General features: G+C 33.9%; 1 long non-coding RNA gene across 2 annotated transcripts; it reads right to left on the reverse strand.

The window, feature by feature from the left end:
* Positions 1-11,752: 11,752 nt before the first annotated feature.
* Positions 11,753-14,677, reverse strand: LOC141705480 (uncharacterized). 2 transcript variants are annotated; one of them, XR_012568373.1, is made up of 4 exons: positions 14,412-14,677; positions 13,623-13,784; positions 13,178-13,235; positions 11,753-12,026 (listed from the first exon to the last, which is right to left on the reverse strand). It is a non-coding gene; the product is annotated as an uncharacterized LOC141705480 (long non-coding RNA). The 2 variants fall into 2 exon arrangements; XR_012568372.1 differs by having other exon boundaries at positions 14,419-14,675.
* Between the last annotated feature and the right edge of the window lie 2,397 nt (positions 14,678-17,074).

Raw genomic sequence — 17,074 nt, forward strand, 5'->3', positions numbered from 1 at the left:
TGGTTTAAATAGCCAATAGAATACCAAGGGACCCGAGGACTGGTTAAAAATTACAAGTAAAAATAATGACCCCTCGACTCCCTAGACTGATGTGTAATAATAACAGTCAGTAAAAGATCTAAAGCCAGAGTTAATGGGCACGTGATATAATAACAATTACTGTGCACATGCAGTTTTTCAAGACATACACGCTAACCGCTAACCCATAATGATTATGACTATTTTATCTCACATAAACCAATATTCTGTAAAAATATGATCGTTCAAGTAATGACCAAAAATAAACCAAGTAAATAAATACTGCCATGTTAGCATCAGAACTTGATTTATCATAAATTTAAAGTCATCAGAATATGGTTTCTTTACTCGAAAAGTGAATGTTTATTCCTGTAATTCTTCACACAAATACTGATATGGGTTCTACAGATTTTAATCATCAGAACTTCCATCAGAACTTGTCCTCATAATTTATGCAACAGACACTTAAACTGTTCATCTAAAACAATATTTATCACCACAGTAATTTTCATCATTCATATGGAGTGTATGTGTGTGCAGTAATCTAAATATCAGACAAAGAGTAAAGTCTGATTCACTTCAGTACATCTTAGAAATAAGGCATAACTAAGAACTTTGCTCAAAATCTGTCATTATTCTGAAGTCTACTATAGAATGAGTTCATGCATGAGTCCACCTCAACTATTTTATGCTCATTGTATGCATTTTTTGTAATTCCATTTTACAGTGGTTTCTCAGTGTAATTGAGTCACGACTGCTTATCAGAATTTATACTGTTATCGGAGTATTTTTCCAGTAATCATAGAGTGTGAAAAGTCACCAAGAAATTTTTTTGCTTTTCTAATGCATATTACTTAATACCAGCAATGCACTTGGGTCTTCCTTCCATATTTTTACTCTAGATCTCGAAGGAGTACCTGATATTTATTTCTTTTCTTTTTCTTTTGATAAGTGAGGCTTATCAGCACTTAGTACATTCATCAGATTTACTAACATCAAAACTTAATAGATAAGAAGCACTATTCTAGTTTTTGACTTAGTAATAAGATACACAAAGTAAACGTCAACTAAGCTCAATATCAGAATTTGCTTGTGTTAAAAGATTTCCACATAAACAATTACTTCAAACATGGGATCTTTAGTATTTAAAGACTACTAGGTCAGCATCTAGCACAGTTATCCTCATTAGATTGAATAGTCACAGAAACATTCATATCACTATCAGAGTTTAGAAATTCACATCAGACAACAATCAGCACTTAAGCAAATTTTAATTTAAGCACAAAATACACAAAGATAGTAATATCTGTAAATAATGATCATAAAGTCTGATGTATCAGTACATAAACTAGGCAGATTTAGAGAAAGAACCTGAAACCATTACAAGTTCATTTACCAATCTTGTAAAAGTAGCTTCACACAGTGGTTTTGTGAAGATATCTGCTAGTTGTTGATCTGTTGGAACAAAATGCAATTCCACTGTACCTTCATCCATATGTTCCCTTATGAAGTGGTACCTAATGCTGATGTGCTTTGTCATTGAGTGTTGAACTGGATTACCTGTCATAGCAATAGCACTTTGATTATCACAGTAAATAAGGATTGTAGAAAATTCTAACCCATAATCCAGTAATTGATTCTTCATCCAAAGAATCTGTGGACAACAGCTTCCTGCAGCAATGTATTCTGCTTCTGCAGTTGATGTGGAAATTGACTTCTATTTTTTGCTAAACAAAGAAACCAATCTGCCTCCAAGAAATTGGGAGCTTCCACTTGTGCTTTTCCTGTCAATTTTGCATCCTACAAAATCTGCATCTGAGTAACCTATTAGCTTAAAGTCTGATTCTCTAGGATACCACAATCCTAGATCAGCTGTACCCTTAAGGTACTTAAAAATTCTTTTCACAGCTGTTAAGTGAGGTTCTTTTGGATCTGCTTAAAATCTTGCACAAAGACAGGTAGCATACATGATATCAGGTCTACTTGCAGTTAGATAGAGTAGTGAGCCAATCATACCTCTGTAATCAGTAATATCTACTGATTTACCAGTTTCTTTATCAAATTTTGTTGCAGTGGCCATAGGAGTGGATGCACTTGAACAATCTTGCATTCCAAACTTCTTCAACAAATTTTTGGTGTACTTAGATTGACAAATAAAAGTTCCTTCTTCATTCTGCTTGACTTGAAGGCCCAGAAAATAGCTAAGTTCTCCCATCATACTCATTTGATATCTTGACTACATCAGCTTGGCAAACTTCTTACAAAGTCTGTCATTTGTAGAACCAAACATGATATCATCAACATATATCTGCACCAAAAGTAAGTCATTTCCATGGTTGAGGTAGAATAAAGTTTTGTCAATGGTCCCTCTGTTAAATCCACTTTCCAGACGAAACTGAGCTAAAGTCTCATACCATGCTCTTGGAGCTTGCTTAAGGCCATAAAGTGCTTTATCAAGTCTGTAGACATGATTAGGAAATTTTGAATCTACAAAACCTGGAGGTTGTTCAACATATACCTCTTCTTCCAATTCTCCATTGAGAAAAGCACTTTTCACATCCATTTGAAAGACTTTAAACTTCTTGTGAGCAGCATAAGCCAAAAATATCCTTATGGCTTCCAATCTACCAACTGGTGCAAATGTTTCATCATAATCAATTCCCTCCTGTTGAGAGTGTCCTTTTGCAACCAGCCTTGCTTTATTCCTTGTAATTATTCCATCACTGTAAGTTTTGTTTCTGAACACCCACTTTGTACCAACAACAGATCTGTTATTTGGTCTTGGAACTAGGGTCCAGACTTTAATTTTTTCAAATTCATTTAACTCTTCCTGCATTGCTTGAACCCAATCAGCATCTTGAAGAGCTTCTTCCACTTTCTTTGGTTCGGTCTGAGAAAGAAAAGAATGATAGAGACATTCATTTGATGTAGTTGTTTTAGTTCTGACACCTGCATCAGGATTTCCAATAATTAAGTCAGGTGTATACGCTTTAGTCCACTTCCTTGCAGATGGAAGGTTATCTCTAGAACTGGATGCTCCCCCATGATCCATGTTGTCTCCATCGACATTTTCTGATGCTCCCCCTGAAATTATGCTCTCTGAGTTGGATCCTTCAGAATTTGAGTTTCCAGAAATATCAGAACATGAGTTTCCAGAATTATCAGAATTTGGCCCATCAGTACTTGATGAATCAGAACTTGAAGAGCCTGTTGTAGGTTCTGATGCTTCTTGAGATGTGGTTGTATCTTCAGTATGCTCCCCCTGTACAGGTGCATTTTCCTTTGGCGTAGTCACCACAGTTTCAATAATATCAGAGTTTAATCCATCAGAGTTTGCAGTATCAGGATTTAGACTGTCAAGATTTAGACTGTCAGGATTTACAGAATCAGAATTTAAAACTTTATTTTCGAATCTCAGTTGATCATGATCATTGAAATCTTCAAGTACATTAATCTTCTTATCATCAAAAGAGACATTGATAGATTCCATGACAAACCTTGTTTTTAAATTGTAGACTCTGAAGGCTTTTGTGGAAAGTGGATATCCAACAAAAATTCCTTCATCAGCTTTTAGATCAAATTTGGATAGTTGTTCAGGATGAGTCTTAAGAACAAAACACTTACATCCAAATACATGAAAGTACTTCAGATTTGGCTTTTTTTTCTTCACCATCTCATATGGTGTTTTCCATGATTGTTGATAAGTGTAGCATTCTGAGTAAAACAAGCAGTCTGCACAGCTTCAGCCCAAAGTAGGTTGGTAACTTTGCTTCATCAAGCATAGTTCGTGCAGCTTCAATAAGAGTTCTATTCTTTCTTTCAATAACTCCATTTTGCTGTGGAGTTCCAGGAGCAGAGAATTCCTGTTTTATCCCATGGTATTTGCAGAACTCTTCCATAATCAAATTCTTGAACTCAGTGCCATTATCACTCCTTATGATTTTCACAGAGTCTTTGACCAATTTATCCAGATGTTTGACATGATCAATCAAGATAGATGCAGTTTCACTTTTAGTGTGCAAGTAATACACCCATGTGTATCTGCTGAACTCATCCACTATGACCATAGCATATTTCTTCTTTGCAATAGACATGACATTCACTGGACCAAATAGATCAACATGTAGTAGGTGATAAGGCTCAAGAATTGAAGATTCAGTCTTACTCTTGAATGAATATTTTTTTTATTTTGCCTTCTCACATGAATCACAAAGGCCATCAGGAGCAAATACTGATTTTGGCAGCCCTCTCACAAGATCTTTCTTGACTAGTTCATTTATATTGTTAAAATTTAAATGAGAGAGTTTCTTGTGCCAATCCCAGCTTTCTTCAATTGATGCTCTACTCAACAGACAGATTACAGAACCATCAGTACTTGTTGAAAGTTTGGCTTCATAAATGTTACCATGCATGTATCATTTTAGAACAAATTGCTACTTCATCAATCTTATTAATTGGCGTACATATAGATTTCCTTACAACTTCACAGTGTTCTTCAAAGAAATCCACATGATAACCTCTGTCACATATTTGACTCACACTCAGCAGATTGTGTTTAAGTCCTGAGACCAGAGCTACTTTTTCAATGATGACATTCCCAAGATTGATATTTCCATATCCCAGAGTTTTTCCAATGTTGTCATCTCCATAAGAAACACCTGGGCCAGCTTTTTCCACAAAGTCTGATAGCAGGGCTTTATTTCCAGTCATATGTCCTGAACATCCACTATCAAGAACTGGGATGTTTTTCTTGTTGCCCTGCAATCACAAAGACCACTAATGATTAGTTTTAAGGACCCAGACTTGCTTGGATCCTTTGGCCTTATTAAGTTTGTTAACATTTGCAGCGGATTTAGCATCAGAGTTTATGTTAACAGTTTTCTTATCAGAATTTGCAATATCAGACTTTGCATCAGAACTTACACTAGAAGGAATAATGCTAACTTTCTTTAAAGAAGGTTTTATTTGATAATAATCATAGTACAAACTATGATATTCCTTACAAGTATAAATGGAATGCCATAAACTACCACAATGAAAACAAGGATTTTGTGGCCTATATCTAACATACTGACTCTTAACTTCTGACTTTGAAGGTAAGGAGTTTATGTTCTTATTCTTCCTACAAAAAGAAGCCAGATGGTTAGAATTTCTACAGTTATAACATTTCTTTCTAGGAGCATTAGGAACAGGCTTATAATCATTGCTTTTATTCACACCTTCCTTTCCATTCCTATTTTTCCTTGGTGGCTTTACCTTGTTTATATTCTTAACATCTTTCAGCTTATGCTTAAGCTGCTTCTTCGTCATTAAGCCTATGTTAACTTCAGTTGGCTTATCCTACTTTGGTTTGTCAGAAGTTAATTTCTATTTAAGTTCTGATTTATCAATATCAGACTTTCCAGCTACAAACTTAACAGGATTTACCTTTGGCCTTTGTTTAATAACTATAGGCTCAATTTCTACAGTTCCCTTATCATTCTTATCATCTCCATAACCTAAGCCCTCTTTCCAGTTTCCACTGCTTAACAAATTCTGAGTTGTTCTGCCAGAGTTAGTCCAAGTCCTGATAATCTCTCTTTCCTTTTCTAACCCAGTTTTTAGAGATTCTTTCATTTTAAGCACTTCATCCCTAACATAAAAGGCATCATCTCTATCTTTCTAAGTTTGATGGAACATGACTAACTCTTTTTCTAAATAATCATTCCTCTTTTTATAAGAAAGATTATCAGAAGTTAATCTTTCACATATTAAAGTTTGATCTCTGTAACTAATGAACATGGTTTTAAGATATCTTCTCAACTCAGTAATATCATCAGTATGAAAGGCATAAGTAGTTTGAGGTACCTTTAAGTCAGCAGTATCAGAACTGCTATCAGCATTTGCCATCAAGGTATAGTTCACCTCACTTTCAGAATCTGAAGTGTCTGTCCAGCTTTCCTTCTTTGTGACAAGAGCCTTGCCTTTGTCACTCTTCACTTTCTTGCAATCAGGAGATATGTGGCCTTTCTCACCATAGTTGTAGCATTTGACATTTGAGTAATCTCCTCTGTCAGACTTTCCTCCTTTGCCTTCAGATTTTCTGAAACTCTTCTTATCAGAACTTGCACCTTTCCTGTAAAATTCTTTCCCCTTCTGAATTTCCTGGATGCAATCCTTGTGATTCCTTTCACCATAAGAGCACACAGCTTCATCATCTCTTCATCACGATCCATCTCAGGTAAGCTTTCAGTTTCTGAGTCATCATCACTATCAGAACTTGATGACTCAGTATCAGACTTTGTGATGAGAGCTTTTCCCTTGTCTTTTCTTGAGGCAGCTGCTTTGGGGGATTCCTCCTAAGCCTTAAGAGCAACTATCCTTGACTTTCTTCCATTCCTCTTACTTCTTTGTTCCATCTCAAGTTCATGAGTCTTGAGCATCCCATAAATTTCATCAAGAGTTGTTTCATCAAGATTATAGTTGTCTCTTATAGTGGTGGCCTTCAAATCCCAACTTTCAGGAAGAGCTAACAGGAATTTAAGATTTGAATCTTCAAGATCATATTCCTTGTCAACTAGTGACAAAACATTCAAGAGTTTGACAAATCTGTCATATAAACCAGTTAATGACTCATCAGGCTTTGAGTCAAAGTGCTCATACTCTTGAGTGAGTATAGTCCTCTCGTTCTTCTTAATTGAATCAGTTCCCTAGCATCTTATGTCCAAGGCATCCCATATCTTTATCTTCATTCCTTCCAATCAGCCGCCTGCCTTATCTGAAAGTCTCCTTAAGTCCTGATATTATCTCCTGATAAATATCTCCTGATAACTTAAGTTTTGATAACTTAAGTTCTGATATCTTAAGTTTTGACTTCAGTATAAGTACTGATTTCCAGTTAAGTCCTGATTTGTCCTGTTTAAGTAAGATCTGAAAACTAAACACAAATCATATTAGACATGACATCACAAATATATCTAACAGGGTAGACCAGGGCCATTAGATGATCCGCTCTATCTCAAATCATAATGGTGGTCGTAGTTTATACAACGTACAATGTACACACCTATAAGGGTCGACTGGGGCCATTAGATGACCAGGGTCATTGTGATTCTCAGTTCTCACTTCTCAGTCATCTTAATCCATCTTAACTTGTACTCCGACTTTTACTTGTTTTATGACAGGGTGGACGATACTCCTGAACTCCACGAGATAAGCATGTAATGGTGGTCGTAGTTTATACAACATACAATTTTCAGATTGCAAAATTAACTGCTAGATTATCACTCAACATTTTAAATAGACAGCAGCTTTTAATTAAGTTATTAAAAAATACTTTTCAGCTCATATTATTTGCAATATTATTTTAATTCAGTTATTTTCAGCTCTTTTAAATAGACAGAGCCCCAATTTCAGAAATGCCATAATAATCTCAGACTCAGTCCAGACTTGCTAATAACATTGCATCAAAGGTCAAAGCATAAGTTATTTAGTTATTCGGTGGTACTGAAATTAGCATCTCTATGCATCCACTGTATGGATGGGATAGAACTTAGAATTAGCATAACAACTTTCTCACATTTAGATATGGTCAACAAAGTAACATAACAACTTTCTCACATCAGAACAAGAAGCATATTTTGCAATGTCCTAATTTACCTCATCAGTAGGAGGAATATCAAACAAAACATAGTTATTTGAACTGACATCGAATCGCATTACATTAACATTTTTGATACTTTCATCGAACAATAAAAAAATAACAAAACATACTAAATATCAACTTAACAACAAATAAAAACATAAATTAAGTAAACATATAAATCAATTATAACAAGAAAAATAAACAATACACACATGCATGCGACTAAAGACCCAAGTGAATATTAAAATCCAAGTATAAGTACATACCTTACTGAAAGCTTTAACTCCCGACTCTAAATGAGGAAAAGCCCCAATTGGAAAGCCCTAATCGACTGAAAATTCACAATAAAAGAAAACACATTAGTACGGGCAAGTAAATATGTTTAAATTGGAGCAATTTAACAATGAAGTATGTTTACAATTACCGGTTAATCGGAGCAAAAACAGAAAAGCCCCAATTTCAAGACCTGCCAAAAAAATGAAGAAATTAGTGCGGGCCTTTAAATTAGAGCAAAATAATGTGGGTATTCAAATACCAGATCCAATAGACTGCAATTTTTTCTTCAAGAGACGAAGAAATTTTGTAATTTGTATTGTAGTTTAGATCGAAGAAATTTCAGAGAGAGAGAGGGAGAGAGTGAGTGAGTGAGGGTCGGTTGTGTTAGTTTTTGGTCTAAGTCCCGACAATATGTGAAATTTGGGGGGAAAACTGCCACTTCCTTTTTCACCTAAATATTTAGCAATTTTTAAATTTTAATTTTTTTTAAAAAACTTTTATTATTTAAATTATTATTTATTAAATAATGAACCACCAAAATTACTTTTTTATTTATTTACAATAAATTTCGTAATTTGTAGGTAATTTGAAGTTACATTCCCGATTAATTAATAATTCAGAATATAGTTTTACTACTACTTTTGTAGTAATATTTCCATTTTGAAATATTTAAAAATTAAAAAGTACCTAATGTAACACCAGATGCTAGTGTTACATGCTGTGCAACACCAGCATTTCATTGTAACAGTAGATTTATAGCTATTGTAACACTATAAGCGAGGTGTTCCAATAGGCCAAAAATCTCTTAGCTAATGTAACGCTCCTTGTAACACTTACATTACAGTAGCCCACTTATGGCGTAGTAATGGCACGAACCGAATATTCCTTAAATCAAATGATCCACTCTGTCAAAAAAATAATTTGTTTGATAACGAAGAAAGAAGATTGTTTCGTGGTCGTTTGTCCGGTGAGGGTGTTAAGGAATTGCTTGATGGTTTAGTTTTTCCACCACCCGGAAAGACTAATTCGAAGGCAAGGAGTGTCGGATACGGGGAAGAGCATCATTGGACTCATGTCCCAATCTTTTACGAACTCCCTTATTGGTCATCACATAGTTTACGATATTCAATTGACATCATGCATACGGGAAAAAATGTTTTTGAAAACATTTTTTTTACTATTGTCAATGCGGCAAAGTCAAAAGATCATAAAAAAGCAAGAGCGGATTGCAAGCATTTTGGGGTGTTACCACATTTGTGGATCGATGAGAAAGGAAAGTCACCTAAAATACCTTATTCCCTTACAAGAAAACAACATAAACTTTTGTGTGAATGGATTAGTTCACTAAAACTTCCGGATGGTTATTCCTTAAATATATCACGTTGTTGCAATGTTAAGGAGTGTACATTTTATGGATTCAAATCGCACGATTGTCACATTTTTCTTCAAAAATTATTGCCTCTCGCAATTCGTGAACTTCTACCGGCGCCTATTGCCGATGCAATCACGACAATTTCTAATTTTTTCCAAAATTTACGTTCATTCGTGGTTACAAAAACCGACTTGAAAATAATAGAAAAATCGGTTATCAAAGCATTGTGTTTGTTGGAAATGATTTTTCCTCAAAGTTTGTTTGATTCGATGGAACACTTGGTTGTACATTTAGCCGAAGAAATTAGACTTGCTGGACCTGCTTATTGGTATTGGATGTATCCGATTGAGCATTTGTTGGGCAAATTAAAACAAAAGGTTGGTAATAAAGTAAGGGTTGAGGGGTCAATTGCCGAATGATATATGGAGGAGGAGATTCTTAATATTTGTTCCTTTTATTTTGCCTCTGACACGATCCATAATAAGGTACGTCATAACGAGATTTTGTTTGATGTGCAAAATTCCGAGAATTTAGAAGTGTTCAAATATTCAATTTAATCTCTTGGAAATGAAGGAACTCGATACATGAGTGATGATGAACGAGAGTTAGCGGAAGAATATGTTCTTTTAAACTTTTCTGAAGTTCAACCTTATCTAAGGTACCAAAATCTTACTTTAAAAAATATGCGTAATAATTTTTGTTAATGACACATGCATGATTTTTGTTAATTTTTGTTTATATTTTAGGAAGTACCAAGATCCTCTTATGCGACAACGCCCAGAAATAACACCTCAAGATTTAGATCGTATTGTCAAAAGTCGATTTAAAACTTGGTTTAAACAAAAGGTATTTATCTATTTTTAATTTGCATGATTTTTTTTAAAATTCTTATAATTACAACGTCTCATCGATTTGGATTGTTTTTAGGTTGATAAAGATGAGGTGGAAGGACCTCATTTTAGGGACTTGAAGGGCCGGTATTAAAAGTTATGACTTTTGAGACTTGTCAAGTTAATGGATATAAATTTTCAACAAAATCTGCATCCGGTTCTGGTATTGTTGTTAAAGGAAATTTGCACGGAAATAATCTTGATTATTATGGTCAACTACAAGAAATTATTAGACTTATTTATCAAGGATACAATCATGTATATTTGTTCAAATGTATATGGTTTGATAGTGTTGGTAATGGTGTGAGGATTGATAAGAATCGTGTGATTACAATTGATATGACTTCAAGATTAAGTCAAATGAGATTTTTATTTTAGCTAGTCAAGCCTCACAAGTATATTATGCTCCTAGTGTATTGGATCCAAAAGCAAAAATATATACAGTGGTCAAATCTAAAAGTCACCCAATTGATGAATCTATCGTTGCGCAAAATGATATAGAGGACGCTTTTCAGGAAGATAGATCTAATGCATCGACCTCGTTTTCGCTCTTTGTTGATTTTGCACAATATGAACAAATACCGTTTATTCGGCGTGAAGAAGAAGAAGAAGTCGAAGAAGACGAAGAAGATGATTTGAAGGATGACGAAGATGAAAATGAAGGAGAAGAAGAAATAAGTGAAGGTGACAATGAGAATGATGATGATGACGAAGATGATGATGGTTTTGACGATTTTGAATAACGTCATTTGTATTTTAAAGATGATTTTTAGTAAATTTTGTAATGATTAGGATACTTTGTTTATAAGTTATAGTAAATTTTTAATGGATTGTGAATTTTTGATTTTAATGCTAAATTTTTATGCATTTACATTCGGTTAGGGCCAAAAAATCATAATATTTGACCATAACATTTCCCAGAAAACCGATCGTCTTCTTGCCTAAAACTGACCACCTTCTTGATAAAACCGACCGTCTCCTTAAAGGGGTGGTCGGTTATAAGAATTAAATTGGCTTCTGAAATAAAACCGACCACTTTGCACATTTGACCTCGGTCGGTTTTAGCAGTCTTGGTCAAAGTACATTTTTAATACTTATTTTCAACGATCGAACCGTACGGATGTTAACTTCATGTCAAAATAAGCTTATGCACAAAAAATTACACTACACCATAAAAAACCTATTGCAACTTAAAAAAATATTAGTATTGGCCCAAAATATGTTGCTATTGGCCCAAAATATTCAAAGACAACACTTTTCTGGTGTTGATTTTTTCGATGTTGTCTTTGGGATCAATAGCAATACTATGATTCTCTATGCCAACATATACAACAATATTGTTATCATATACCAACACCGTTTTATGTTGCCTTTGAATTGAAACATCCTGAAAAAGTTAGTGGGTCCCACATGACACATAAGCTGCCAACTGTGTCCTATCACATGTGCCACATCACATGTGCCACATCAGCACATGTGGGACCCACCTTCGCCATATCAGCATATGTGGGGCAATCATTCAACACTTTACAGGAGCAATGGAAAATTTTTAATTTATAAAAAAAATCATAATTGATTTAAATGATTTTCCGAAAGCTAAACCAACATTACAATTTACTGTATAATAATCCAAACCAATCTTGATTCCAATTCACCTAATTAATTACAAGAGTATTTTTTATCCAATTTACAGTAATCATTTATTTCCAACATACAACAAAATAAAAACTAAATGAAAAAAATATACCAACAAAAATAGATTAAAATAACTTTTGAAACATTATATCGGCCTTCAAGATCAGCAAATTCCACTTATTCATCGGCCATGCACTTTGTGGTTCAGCTACTGCAGGTATAGAAAATGATATGACAAATGTTAACATATTAAATGGAATTATAAATTAACTAGTCTAGCGTAATGTTATTGCAAAAATTATAGTTTTATTCAAATAGATTCAAACTGTAAAAGCTTTATAAAGCATATAACAGTACGAGACTTGGACTGTTTCAATCATATAAACAGAATATATGAATAACAAATCCACCAAGCTTACCAGACTTGGACTATTTTAAAATTGTTATAACTATATCTCTTAAGTCTTACCAGTGCCTGCTGGCTCTAAATGAAGGAAGTGAAGAAAGATATCCAGAGATATGATTTTAATTGTCTAGAGATATGCAGGCCTGCTTAAATAGGACCTCACTACTGCATTTTTTTCTTTTATCTGTTCTTTGGTTAATAATTTATTTACTTATTACTTAATAATTTCATACAATGCATTTATTTACTCATCAGTAAAACCAACACCATTTATCACCCAGTTACAACATATTTGTTTACTGCCAATCCATTTTCCTAAGCATAACAAAAGGATATAATAGGACACTCTGAAGTATGAACCGTGACGTAACATAACAGAAGGACATTGTTGTCACATTTGGTCTATGGTCTATATATAACTTAACAGTAGCAGAAAACTTGTTTTAAGGATGCTCAACTCATACATTGTAACAAATTAGTCTGGTGGAATGCAGTGTGTGTGTTAGTGCAAAAGATAAGAAAGAATCTCCCTTTTTCTCCGAGAATATTTTCTTCAGGGACAAAGTAATTGTTAAATACAAGCTCACACCTACAGATTATAGAAATTTCAATACACATCATCTCTATGGTATTGTATCAGCACTTGGAACTTATAGAAACACAATTTAACTAAACCACCATTATTAGCTGTGTAATTGTGTATATACATACATGGGACTTCCTCACATTCCAAGTTTGTCCAATTTCTGTGAGATTTTGAATCTACATTATATTCACAAGGAATCAGTGAAAAATGAAAGAACCATACAAGTTCTTATGATAGCTTGGATCACATTATATATTTTTATTCTCATAATTTATATTCCAGTCCACTTCGGAGACATTATAAATCTATATATTTTTTACCTGTGCGTATGCATATAGAAAAGTGCATAAAGAAGGTGCAGAAGGCATACCCAGCCTTTTCTTTATCGATGATAAAAGCTGTGATTCCTTTGGAGCCAGCAGCCATGTCTGTTTTTGCATATACAATGATTTATATATTATAGTTCCAAAGAAATATATATCAATATTAGACTTTATTTAGAAAAAGCAAAGATTGCTTAATATATCGTAGACATACATTAAATCAGCAGACGAGGGTACCGTAACACCTCAGTCACGCATTAAAATTTGAAACATGTCAAATATTTTGCTGGTCAGTCCAGTTACTAATTGCCCAAACAAAATGATATTTTGGAGCCTCTGATGACTTTTGTATGTTCTATGCAACTCAATTTATATTGTCTGTATAGAATTGTATGGGAAATAAAGAGCAGTAGCATTGTACATAAGACTATGGAGGACTCAAAAAATTAAGTTTCGTTGATATCACAAAGCCCAAAATTAATGGTTACCTACCACAGTCACGGTGAATGCAGAACGGAGTATCTTCTCATTGTCTTAATGAGATACCATCAAAGGAATTTGCAATATGTCCAAGTCATCCTTTCCCTTGCCTCAATCAGTCATGCAAGAGCTGATTAAACTAACACCTTTTTTAAGATCCCACTCATCTTTCCGCTGATAAAGGCAACAATATAATTGAAGTACAGTATTATAACAACTTACAGGAAGAAGCTAAACAAAAAGAGAGCACAACAAAAATCAAAATAATAGAAAGCTCAACCAAGTTAATTTGCCATTCCTGCTACCATATTAAAATAATAATAATCACAGAAATGAAAAAAAATAAACAATACAAGTATCATTCAAAACACAAAAATAATATAAAAAAATATGAAATTAAACATTAATATGCCCATTATATAGAATCAAATACCAAAGCGACGAAAAGTCGATAAATTGGTTTTATATGTGGGGGGAATAAACGGATCACACATTTCATCAAACATGTTCGGGGCAAGATAAAACATATGACATAAAACACAATACGGGCATCATTCAAATTAAAACACATATCAAATAGACAAGAGATAGAACTACTTTAAACTCAAAATCCAAGATTTAAACCCGATTAAACCCGGATGAAGCCCCAAATTAAAACCGTAATTTTAAACTTCTTAATTAATGAAAAACCCAAATCAAACCTAAGCAGTAAGCACAACAACACCACCAGCCTCCTTAATCTTCCTCTCTACAATTTTCGAAACAATTTTGGCCTTAACGACAATTGGTTGTGACACAGACCCCTTACCAAGGACCTTAAAATACGCCAACTGAGTACCATCAACGACTTCCGGGATGCTTGCGGTGTTTTCCGATACGACCGTGGTCGGCGCTAATGTGGCCGCGCTTCTTACAGTTCTTCTTCAAGCGGGTTGTCTATTTGGTTGAGAGAGCGGCGGTGAGAAGAAATGGATTGTTTGTTAGGGTTTGGATTGGGGATTTAAATGAGAGGAGTGGGTGTGTGATGTTCGTTCGAGTTGTTTTACTGTGATTCCCTTCTTAATTTTTTTGGTGAAACTGAAAATTGAAGGGCAGGATGGTAAATTCGGAATTATATTTTTTGCTGCAAAATCAGTGGGAACTAATTAATCCCATTGTGTGCTTTCTTTATATTTGTCATTTAACTTTTTATATTTTTAATAATTCATTTTATTTTGTTTTGTAAATTTTAGCTTCAGTTATATATTTTGAGAAAAATATATCACAAGTTGGCCCCACTAGTGCCACATCAGCACTTGGGGGGCCCACACGCACCACATAAGCACTTGTGCAACGTCATCTTTGTGGGCCCTAGTTTATCATATCAGGAAAAATATTTTTAATGTAAAAATATGGCAACACTTTCTCAGTGCTACAGCGACATAACCACATTTTGAACCTTTACCAACATAGTTTTAATGTCTAAGGCAACAAAAAAATGACAATGTTGAATTAACCAAATTAAGGATGACAAATCCAACAAAACAAATGGCAACATCAACTTTTAATGTAGTAGTAGGCCAATTATGGTGTAGTGTTAGCACTTTTGAACGAGTACCATTACGTTTTTATAAGTAAATTAACAAATTTAATTAAAAATTAAAAAAAATGAATTTGATGTGAAAAGTATAAATTTAAAAGGTATTTTTAACGATCGAACCGTACGGATGTTAAATTCATGTCAAAATATGCTTATGCACAAAAAATTAGCACATTTGAACGATTACAGATACGTTTTTATAAGAAAATTACCAATTTTGATTAAAAAAGTGAAATAATTAATAAAAAATAAAAATTATGAAATATACATGATCGAACCGTACGGATGGACCGACGCAGTATAAACGAGCATATGTACCAAAATTAGGCTATTTAAATAATAATAATCATGTTTTTATAAGATTCATTTAAATTTAGGGGTTTTTAACCCCTAAATCCTAAACCCTAAAATTAAAAAATTTAATTGCATAAAACCGACCACTCTATGTTAAAACCGACCGCTTGCAAAAATGCGGGTTTTTTGGTGAAAAATTAAAAACCCTGCCTTTTACAAAAGGACGTCGTTTTGCATGTTGCACAGGGTCCAAGGACAAAACCGACTGACTAGGCGGTCGGTTTTAAGTCTGTTATAAATAAAAAAAACCCTTTCAGTTTCTTTCTTCTTTCTTTTCTCTATTCTCTTTATTCTCTCTCTCTCTCTCTCTCAAATATACACTAAAATCATCCCCAAACTCAAATCAATGGCGTTTAATCCACGAAATACCCGCAAATCATCTCTCTTTGCCTCCTGTTTCACTTTCGATGTAAGATTTTCACTCGATTATGTACTTTTTTTTTACTCAATTATATAAGTGTGTATGTGTATGTATTTTATGTGTGTGTATATATGATTCGAAGTTAGTAATTTATTTTTTTGTGTTTGTTAATGTATGATTCTCACTTAGATTGAATTTTTTCACTTCCAATTGAAGTTCATATGATCTTTTAGTTTTCATGTAAAATTTTGCATGTAAAAAATTCGTCGGTTTTGTCAATTTGTTGAATATATGTATAAGTATAAATTTTAGGTTTTTTGTCGGTTTGTTTACGTTTAAGTAGAAGCATAAATGTATTTTTAGGGTTAATTTGTAGGGGTTTGCTCTTGTAAACATGATCCGTACTCGAAAATGGATAAATATTGCACTTTATATGTGAGTTTGGAACTTTAATTTGTTGTATATATAGATTAAGTTGATTTAATGGTTTAATTTGCGTAATTAAACAATGTGTTAGGAATATGTGTATTAGTTTGATGATAAGTTCAGCAAAACACTTAAGTAGAAATCTAGTGTTTGTAGCCTCAACGGATAAGACCATCTTGGCTATCCGTTGAAGGAGTAGCCTTACTTAGCAATAAGTTTGGTATTGTAGCACATCTCACTCTCTGGTTTCAAGCTGTAATTCTTAGATGTTGTTAGGAGATAATCAGTCATGTTGACTACTAATGGATGTACAAATAGGAGGGCTAATTGTAAATATTTCATGCCTTGTAATTTTGTATAAGTGAAGAAGTGTCAACGGATATTGAAGACCTTCAATGGATAAGAAACTAAGCTTCAACGGATGTCTCTAACGCTTCAACGGATAATATCCATCAACGGATAAGTGCTTCAACGGATAAAGCTTCAACTGCTAGAGCATCAACGGATAAAGCCATCAACGGATGAAAGCTTCAACGGATGCACTGCTAGAGCATCAACGGATAAAGCCATCAACGGATGAAAGCTTCAACGGATGCTCAGTCTCATAGCAGTTGATAGTGACAGTTAACAAAGCTGACAGAGGCACATGGATTGACAGAGATGTGGTAGCCTATTTCAGGAACAACAGAAAAAACAGCCGTTTTTAGTCTGGTTCAAAATGGAAAGTCAACAGATAATTCCATA

Source organism: Apium graveolens, unplaced genomic scaffold (genome assembly GCF_009905375.1).
Source record: "Apium graveolens cultivar Ventura unplaced genomic scaffold, ASM990537v1 ctg8888, whole genome shotgun sequence".
Lineage (NCBI taxonomy): Eukaryota > Viridiplantae > Streptophyta > Magnoliopsida > Apiales > Apiaceae > Apium > Apium graveolens.